The sequence below is a fragment of the Triturus cristatus genome, chromosome 1_1 (genome assembly GCF_964204655.1).
Source record: "Triturus cristatus chromosome 1_1, aTriCri1.1, whole genome shotgun sequence".
In the NCBI taxonomy this organism is placed as follows: domain Eukaryota; kingdom Metazoa; phylum Chordata; class Amphibia; order Caudata; family Salamandridae; genus Triturus; species Triturus cristatus.
Window position 1 is genome coordinate 721,564,249 of NC_140579.1, and position 8,383 is coordinate 721,572,631.

At 60.7% G+C, this 8,383-nt stretch overlaps 2 non-coding genes and 1 pseudogene across 2 annotated transcripts; all 3 read right to left on the reverse strand.

The window, feature by feature from the left end:
- Positions 1-266: 266 nt before the first annotated feature.
- LOC146870949 (28S ribosomal RNA) lies at positions 267-3,516 on the reverse strand (annotated as a pseudogene).
- A 441-nt stretch (positions 3,517-3,957) lies between these two features.
- LOC146870950 (5.8S ribosomal RNA) lies at positions 3,958-4,111 on the reverse strand. The gene has a single exon (XR_014959908.1). It is a non-coding gene; the product is annotated as a 5.8S ribosomal RNA (ribosomal RNA).
- An 871-nt stretch (positions 4,112-4,982) lies between these two features.
- LOC146870951 (18S ribosomal RNA) lies at positions 4,983-6,777 on the reverse strand. Its single transcript, XR_014959673.1, has one exon. It is a non-coding gene; the product is annotated as an 18S ribosomal RNA (ribosomal RNA).
- Between the last annotated feature and the right edge of the window lie 1,606 nt (positions 6,778-8,383).

Sequence of the window (8,383 nt, forward strand, 5' to 3'; positions counted from 1 at the left end):
GGACGACCCCCCACACTGCCCAAACACCACTGCTCTGCCCTAAACCATAAAACACCAGCCCCAGCTCCACCTCTACACTGCCCGAACACCACTGCACTGCCCTAAACCCTGAAACACCAGCTCCAGCATGACACCCTACACTGCCCGAACACCACTGCACTACCCTATACCCTGAAACACCAGTCTCAGCATGACCCTGCGAGCGGCTCTACGCACTGGCCCCCCGAGAGAGGCCGGCTATCCCAGTCCAACCGAGGCTCCATGGCACTGGGTATTGTTACGGTTTAGGAGGGATTCTGACTTAGAGGCGTTCAGTCATAATCCCACGGATGGTAGCTTTGCCCCATTGGCTCCTCAGCCAAGCACATACACCAAATGTCTGAACCTGCGGTTCCTCTCGTACTGTGCAGGATTACTATTGCAACAACACATCATCAGTAGGGTAAAACTAACCTGTCTCACGACGGTCTAAACACAGCTCACATTCCCAATTAGTGGGTACTGCCCGGCTTGAGATTTACACCATCTCCCCCGGATTTTCAAGGACCAGCGAGAGCTCACCGGATGCCGCCAGAACCTCGACTCTTTCCAAGGCTCAGGCCCCTCTCTCGGGGTGAACCCATTCCAGGGCGCCCTGCCCTTCACATCCCGCAGCGCCAGTTCTGCTTACCAAAAGTGGCCCACTAGGCACTTGCATTCCATGCCGGGCTCCACGCCAGCGAGCCAATGCTTTTTACCCATTTAAAGTTTGAGAATAGGTTGAGATCGTTTCGGCCCCAAGACCTGTAATCATTCGCTTTACCAGATAAAACCGGGGGCTCCGAGCGCCAGCTATCCTGAGGAAAACTTCGGAGGGAACCAGCTACTAGATGGTTCGATTAGTCTTTCGCCCCTATACCTAGGTCGGATGACCGATTTGCATGTCAGGACCGCTACGGACCTCCACCAGAGTTTCCTCTGGCTTCGCCCTGCCCAGGCATAGTTCACCATCTTTCGGGTCCTATCACGCACGCTCATGCTCCACCTCCCCGACGGAGCGGGCGAGACGGGCCGGTGGTGCGCCCGCCATTTAAAGCGCGGCAGGATCCCACCTCAGCCGGCGCGCGCCGGCCCTCACCTTCATTGCGCCTCAGGGTTTCGCTCGGCCCTCCGACTCGCGCACGTGTTAGACTCCTTGATCCATGTTTCAAGACGGGTCGGGTGGGTCACCGACCTCACCGCAGACCCCTGGCGCCCGGCGTGGGCCTCCACGCCCAGCGGTGCGATGTGGTCGGGGCGCAATGAGAACAGTCCGCCCAAGTTAACAGTCGCGCTGGGAGCAGGGGACCCCGTCCCCCCTCTAACCCCCCCAGCGTGCCCGAGGGGCATCCGGGAACGGGTGCCCGAGGGAGGGCAAGGTTGCGGTCGAATTTCCCTCGGCCCCACGGACACGGCGTTGCTGCTGCCAGGGGGGCTGTAACACCCTCTGCCAAAGTGGAGGGCCACCTGCCACCCCGAAGCCTTCCCAGCCGACCCGGAGCCGGTCGCGGTGCACCTCCGCAGAGGAAATGCACCCTGCGGGGGGCGGGTAGGGCCCGGGCACCAGTCCCGCGGAGGGGATCTGGAACTCCCGGGCCACCGACCTTCCCACCGTGTTGAATCCTCTGGGCGGACTGCATCAATCAATCAATCAATCTTATAACTTGTAAAGCGCACTACATACCCGGGCGGGTTTCAAGGCGCTGGGGGGGGAAGCTGTTACTGGTCGAAGAGCCATGTCTTGAGTTGTCTCCTGAAGGTCAGCAGGTCTTCGGTTTGACGTAGGTGGAGGGGGAGGGTGTTCCAGGTCTTGGTGGCGCGATGGGAGAAGGATCTGCCTCCGGAAGTAGTTCTCCGGATGCGTGGGACCATGGCTAGGGCGTGGTCCACGGAGCGGAGTTGTCTGTTGGGTACGTAGAAGGAGAGTCGGCTTTTGAGTTAGGCTGGGCTGGTTTTGTGGAGTGCCTTGTGTGCGTGGATCAGGAACTTGAAGGAGATTCTTTTGTCGACGGGGAGCCAGTGCAGGTTCTTCAGTTGGGGGGTGATGTGGTCGCGGCACGGGACGTCTAGGATCAGGCGTGCAGAGGCATTCTGGATTCTCTGTAGTCTGCTGATGAGCTTGGACGAGGTTCCGGCGTAGAGGGCGTTTCCGTAGTCGAGCCTGCTGCTGACCAGGGCCTGGGTGACTGTTTTCCTCGTGTTTGTCGGGATCCATCTGAAGATCTTGCGGAGCATGCGGATGGTGTTGAAATAGGTGGAGGAGACTGCGTTGACTTGTTTGGTCATGGAGAGTTTCGAGTTGAGGATGACTCCCAGGTTGCGTGCGTAGTCGGTGGGGGCGGCCGGGGGGGACCCCAGTGATGTGGGCCACCAGGAGTCGTCCCAAGCGGAGGGGTTGGGCCCGAGGATGAGGATTTCCGTTTTGTCTGTGTTCAGTTTGAGGCGGCTGTCCTCCATCCAGCCGGCGACGGCCTTCATTCCCTGGTGGAGGTTGGATTTGGTGGTGAGGGGGTCCTTGGTGAGGGAGAGGATCAGCTGAGTGTCATCGGCGTAGGAGATTATGTTGAGGTTTTGCTGTTGGGCGATGCGTGCTAGTGGTGCCATGTAGACGTTAAATAGCGTCGGGCTGAGGGAGGATCCTTGGGGAACGCCGCAGATAATCTTGAAGGCCTCGGAGCGGAAACGGGGGGAGGCGGACTCTCTGAGTTCTGCCGGAGAGGAAGGAGGTGGTCCAGTCCAGGGCCTTGTTTCGGATCCCTGCGTCGTGGAGGCGCGTTCGTAGTGTGCGGTGGCAGACGGTGTCGAAGGCGGCGGAGAGGTCCAGGAGGATGAGGGCCGCCGTCTCGCCTTTGTCTAGCAGGATCCTGATGTCATCTGTGGCGGCGATGAGGGCGGTCTTGGTGCTGTGGTTGCTGCGGAACCCTGATTGTGACGGGTCTAGGATGTTGTTGTCTTCGAGGTGTCACGTGAGCTGGGTGTTTACTATCTTCTCGATGACCTTAGCTGGGAACGGGAGCAAGGAGATGGGCCGGAAGTTCTTGAGGTCGCCACTGCATGGACCCCACCCGTTTACCTCTTGATGGTTTCACGCCCTCTTGAACTCTCTCTTAAAAGTTCTTTTCAACTTTTCCTTATGGTATTTGTTGGCTATCGGTCTCGCACCCGTATTTAGCCTTAGATGGAGTTTACCACCCGCTTTGGGCTGCATTCCCAAGCAACCCGACTCCGAGAAGACCCGATCCCGGCGCGCCGGGGGCCGCTACTGGCCTTACACCGTCCGCGGGGTGAGCCTCGATCAGAAGGACTTGGGCCTCCTGAGCGACGCCGGGGTGTGGGTCTTCTGTACGCCACATTTACCGCGCCCGCCGCCGGGCGGGGCTTCGGCACTTGGCTCTTCCCTCTTCACTCGCGGTTACTGGGGGAATCCTGGTTAGTTTTGTGTCCTCCGCTTAGTAATATGCTTAAATTCAGCGGATCGCCACGTCTGATCTGAGGTCGTAGTCGGAAGAAGACGCCTGAGCATAAAGGGGGTTGCCGGGGAAGGCCAGGCCCCTGCCGGAGAAGGGGCCTGGTGTCCTGGCAGCGCACGCGCCCTCTTTCCCCGGATCGGATCTGGAGGGGTTTTGCCCTCCCCGGGAAGCCGGCCATGGAGGTGGACGCCCGAGGCGCGTGCGCGCGGGCAGTCGGTGAGGCACCACAGACAGTCACGTGCGACACGCAGCCAGGCACCCCGGGACGGGCCTGGGGCGGACCGGTTGCCAGGCCCCTTCTCAGGGCCAGGCACGCTGGAGGTGTACCTCCACGGCAGGACCCGGCGAGGGACCCTGCCACGGGCGATCGGAGGAGTCTGACCTTGAGGGGGGATGAAGGGAAGCGGAGCTAACCCTGCGACGGCCCCAGCCACGTCCCGGGGGAGCCCCGGGGCAATTGACGAGCGAGTGACCCTCAGACAGGCGTAGCCCCGGGAGGAACCCGGGGCCGCAAGGTGCGTTTGAAGTGTCGATGATTAATGTGTCCTGCAATTCATACTAATTCTCGCAGCTAGCTGCATTCTTCATCGACGCGCGAACCAAGTGATCCACCGCCAAGAGTCACAGGCAACTTTTCGAAAACGTTCGCCCACTTGTGGGTGCAGGAGAGGTGGGAGGAAGGAGACGCCGTCCGTCTGCCACCCGTGCGGCGAGACGGCCCGTGCGCCCCGTTCAAGGCCTCTCCTCTGGGAGAAAAAAACATCACCAGGCGCTCGGCCCAGGAGTCCCCCACCACCCAGGAGTAACTGGGAGGGACCGCTTGAGTCTTCAAACCCCTCGGCCCGGCTGCACGGGACCGGGTCAAACCGGGTACCTGGCATCAAGGGAGGATCGCCCCACCTGCACCTCAGCCGTCTGTCGCCGGGCATCACCGAGCCGTGCACCGAGCACCCCTGCCCGTGCCAGAGGCGCCGGTAGGGAAGGGCCAGGCAGCTCCCTATCCCGCACGCCTCCCACCAAGTGGAGCTGGGGTCCCCTTGCAGGCTCTCGGCCCCTTCTCTTCCAAGCTGCCCTGCCACACGAGAAGGGCCCAACCTCAGTCGCCCGGATCTCGGACGGGCCAGGACGTTGGGGGCAGGAGGGCCCAGCCAGCAGCAGGTCCTTCTAGGGGGGTGGTACCAGCCCACTGCCATTCTGTTTACCCCCACCGCAGGGGTGGTGCCGGGTGAGCTTGTGTTCCATCTCGGGAGGGCCTACTGCTGTGCCCCTCCCAGAGAGGGACAGGGGACGGTCCCTCATGCTTTGGTCGGGTCCTCCCCGGTGGATGGGCCCCGCCGGAGGCCCGGTCCTCACCTGCCTCATGCGGCCATGGACCGCTCCACTAGCCGGGGCATGCCAGGGCAGGGCTGGGCACCTGTACTTACGGTGTGTGCTTCCAGGAGGTGGCCGAGGGCTTCAGACTGGCGCCGTCGGTCACTCAGGCTGCTCTGCCGTTAATGAGCCTTCCGCAGGTTCACCTACGGAAACCTTGTTATGACTTTTACTTCCTCTAGATAGACAAGTTTGATCGTCTTCTCAGCTCTCCAGCAGGGCCGTTGGGTCTCACTAAACCATCCAATCGATAGTAGCGACTGGCGGTGTTTACAAAGGTCAGGGACTAAACCAACGCGAGCTTATGACCCGCACTTACTGGGAATTCCTCGTTCATGGGAAATAATTGCAATCCCCAATCCCTGTCATGAACGGGGTTCAGCGGGTTACCCGCACCTGTCGGCGAAGAGTAGACACACGCTGATCCGTTCAGTGTAGCGTGCGTGCCGCATCGGACATCTAAGGGCATCACAGACCTGTTATTGCTCGATCTCGTGTGGCTGAACGCCACTTGTCCCTCTAAGAAGTTGGATGCCGACCGCTGGGGGTCACGTAACTAGTTAGCATGGAGGAGTCTCGTTCGTTATCAGAATTAACCAGACAAATCGCTCCACCAACTAAGAACGGCCATGCACCACCACCCACAGAATCGAGAAAGAGCTATCAATCTGTCAATCCTTTCCGTGTCCGGGCCCGGTGAGCTTTCCCGTGCTGAGTCAAATTAAGCCGCAGGCTCCACTCCTGGTGGTGCCCTCCGTCAATTCCTTTAAGTTTCAGCTTTGCAACCATACTCACCCCGGAACCCAAAGACTTTGGCTTCCCGGAAGCTGCTCGGCGGGTCATGGAAATAACGCCACCGGATCGCTAGTCAGCATCGTTTATGATCAGAACTACGACGGTATCTGATCATCTTCGAACCTCCGACTTTCGTTCTTTGTTAATGAAAACATTCTTGGCAAATGCTTTCGCTTTGGTTCGTCTTGCGCCGGTCCAAGAATTTCACCTCTAGCGGCACAATATGAATGCCTCCGGCCGTCCCTCTTAATCATGGCCCCAGTTCCGAAAACCAACAAAATAGAACCGGAGTCCTATTCCATTATTCCTAGCTGAAGTATTTAGGCGACCTGCCTGCTTTTTACACTCAAATGTTTTCAAAGTAAACGCTTCGGACCCCAAGGACACTCAGTCAAGAGCATCAAGGGGGCGCCGAGAGGCAGGGGCTGGGACAGGCGGTAGCTCGCTTCGCCGCGGACCGCCCAGCTCGATCCCAAGATCCAACTACGATCTTTTTAACTGCAGCAACTTTAATATACGCTATTGGAGCTGGAATTACCGCTGCTGCTGGCACCAGACTTGCCCTCCAATGGATCCTTGTTAAAGGATTTAAAGTGTACTCCTTCCAATTACAGGGCCTCGAAAGAGTCCAGTATTGTTATCTTTCGTCACTACCACCCCGAGTCGGGAGTGGGTAATTTGCACGCCTGCTGCCTCCCTTGGATGTGGTAGCCGTTTCTCAGGATCCCTCTCCGGAATCGAACCCTGATTCCCCGTTAGCCGTGGTCACCATGGTAGGCACAGAAAGTACCATCGAAAGTTGATAGGGCAGACATCCGAATGTATCGTCGCCGTCACGGGAACGTGCGATCGGCCTGAGGTTATCTAGAGTCACCAGAGCGGCCAGGCGAGCCCGAATTGGTCTTGGTCTGATAAATGCACGCATCCTGGGAGGTCAGCGCTCATCGGCATGGATTAGCTCTTAGAATTGCCACAGTTATCCAAGTAAAAGATGGAGCGATCAAAGGAACCATAACTGATTTAATGAGCCATTCGCAGTTTCACTGTACCGGCTGTGTGTACTTACACGTGCATGGCTTAATCTTTGAGACAAGCATATGCTACTGGCAGGATCAACCAGGTAACCGCACCTGCTGACGGGGTGGGGGGCCGCGTGCCAATCTCCCCGACCGGCAACCTTCACGCACCCCTCCCTCTCGGGAGCCTGCCAGGGGAAGGAGCCAACCCGCCTGGGCGGGAGGGCTCACTGGAGGGATGTGGAGAGGTCCAGTCGCATGGGCACCGGCAGGCCCAGCCGTCTCCCCCGGGAGGGAGAGGCAGGCTGAGGCGCAGCCTGAGCGAGATGCAGGGGTGCCAGAGCCTGGCTGCAGCAGCACCCCTCGGAACAGTCATTCCGAGCTGCTGTGGAAATGTGCTGGGCAGAGAGGGGTGACGGCGTGATGCGCGGGGCCTTCGGACCTGCTGAGCAGCAGCATCTAAGAGCCTGGCGCCACCCGACCCCTTCCGCTCGGGTCAGGCACCTGGGGGGTATGAGCTGCCGGGGCCGCTCGGCCTTCACTCTTCTGGGTAGGGTCTTCCACCAGGCGGCAGGCCCTCGAGTCAGACAGTCCATGCGGGGTGGAAGCGCTTTGCTCGGAACAACAGCCGAGGCTGGCCAAGCAGTCCATCCCTAAATGGACCAAGAGTGCCCAATCGATCAGAGTACGGCTGGGGCATCCCCTGGCAGGCAACCCTGCTCAGGGGGTATGCTGGTTTAGCGTCCCTACCTGCTCCCAGGGCAAGCAGACTCGGAGAAAAAGGACCATCAGGAAGGGGCTGAGAGGCAGGTGCGTAACCGGGCCCCTGGGGGCCCCGGCGGGCAGGCCCGGGTGCGGCCTTTCCTGTCCCAGCATCGCCAAACATCACGGAGGTCTAACTGAGCAAACTCGGAGAAAAAGGACCATCGAGAAGGGGCGGAGATCCCGTCCTGGGCACCCTGCAACACGGCAGGAGCCAGGATGGAGCGCGGGGTGGGGAGGCCACCCTCCCCGGGGCCCTCAGTGGCCCAGCCGGAGCTCCTGTACCCAGCCAAGCAAGGGGAGGCTCCCCGGCCACAACGGAACCCTGGCTCAGGCCTTTGGCAGGGCAGGGTGACGGGGCCCAGGGCCGGAGCCCCTGACCCGGGGCCCAGCAGGGCCCCTGTACACAGCCGGGGCTCCCATGCCCGAAGGTGCAGGGGAAGCCTCCCCGGGCCCACCAGACCCCGTCCCGGGCACCCTGCAACACGGCAGGACCCAGGACAGAGCCCGGGGTGGGGAGGCTGTCAGTGGCCTGGCCGGAGCTCCTGTAACCAGCCAAGCAAGGGGAGGCTCCCCAGCCACAACAGAACCCCGTCCCAGGCCTTTGGCAGTGCCGCAAGCCGGGGGACGGAGCCCAGGGCCGGAGCCCCCAACCCGGGGCCCAGCGGGGCCCCTGGACCCAGCCGGGGCTCCCAGGCCGAGAGGCGCAGAGGAAGCCTCCCCGGGCCTGCGGGACCCTGTCCCAGGGTTGTGGCATCATCCTGGCCCGTCCAGCTGCCGGCTGAGTACTGCTAGGCTGAGAAGGGTCCCAGATTACCCTGTCCCAAGTAATCCAGAGGAAGGCTACCCCCCTTTCTGGTAACCCACGTGCACCGCGAGGATCAGGGGACCCTAGGCGCGAACGTGCCCGACCTCCTGGAGCCCTGGCTCCAGGAGGCAAATGAGCCCTCG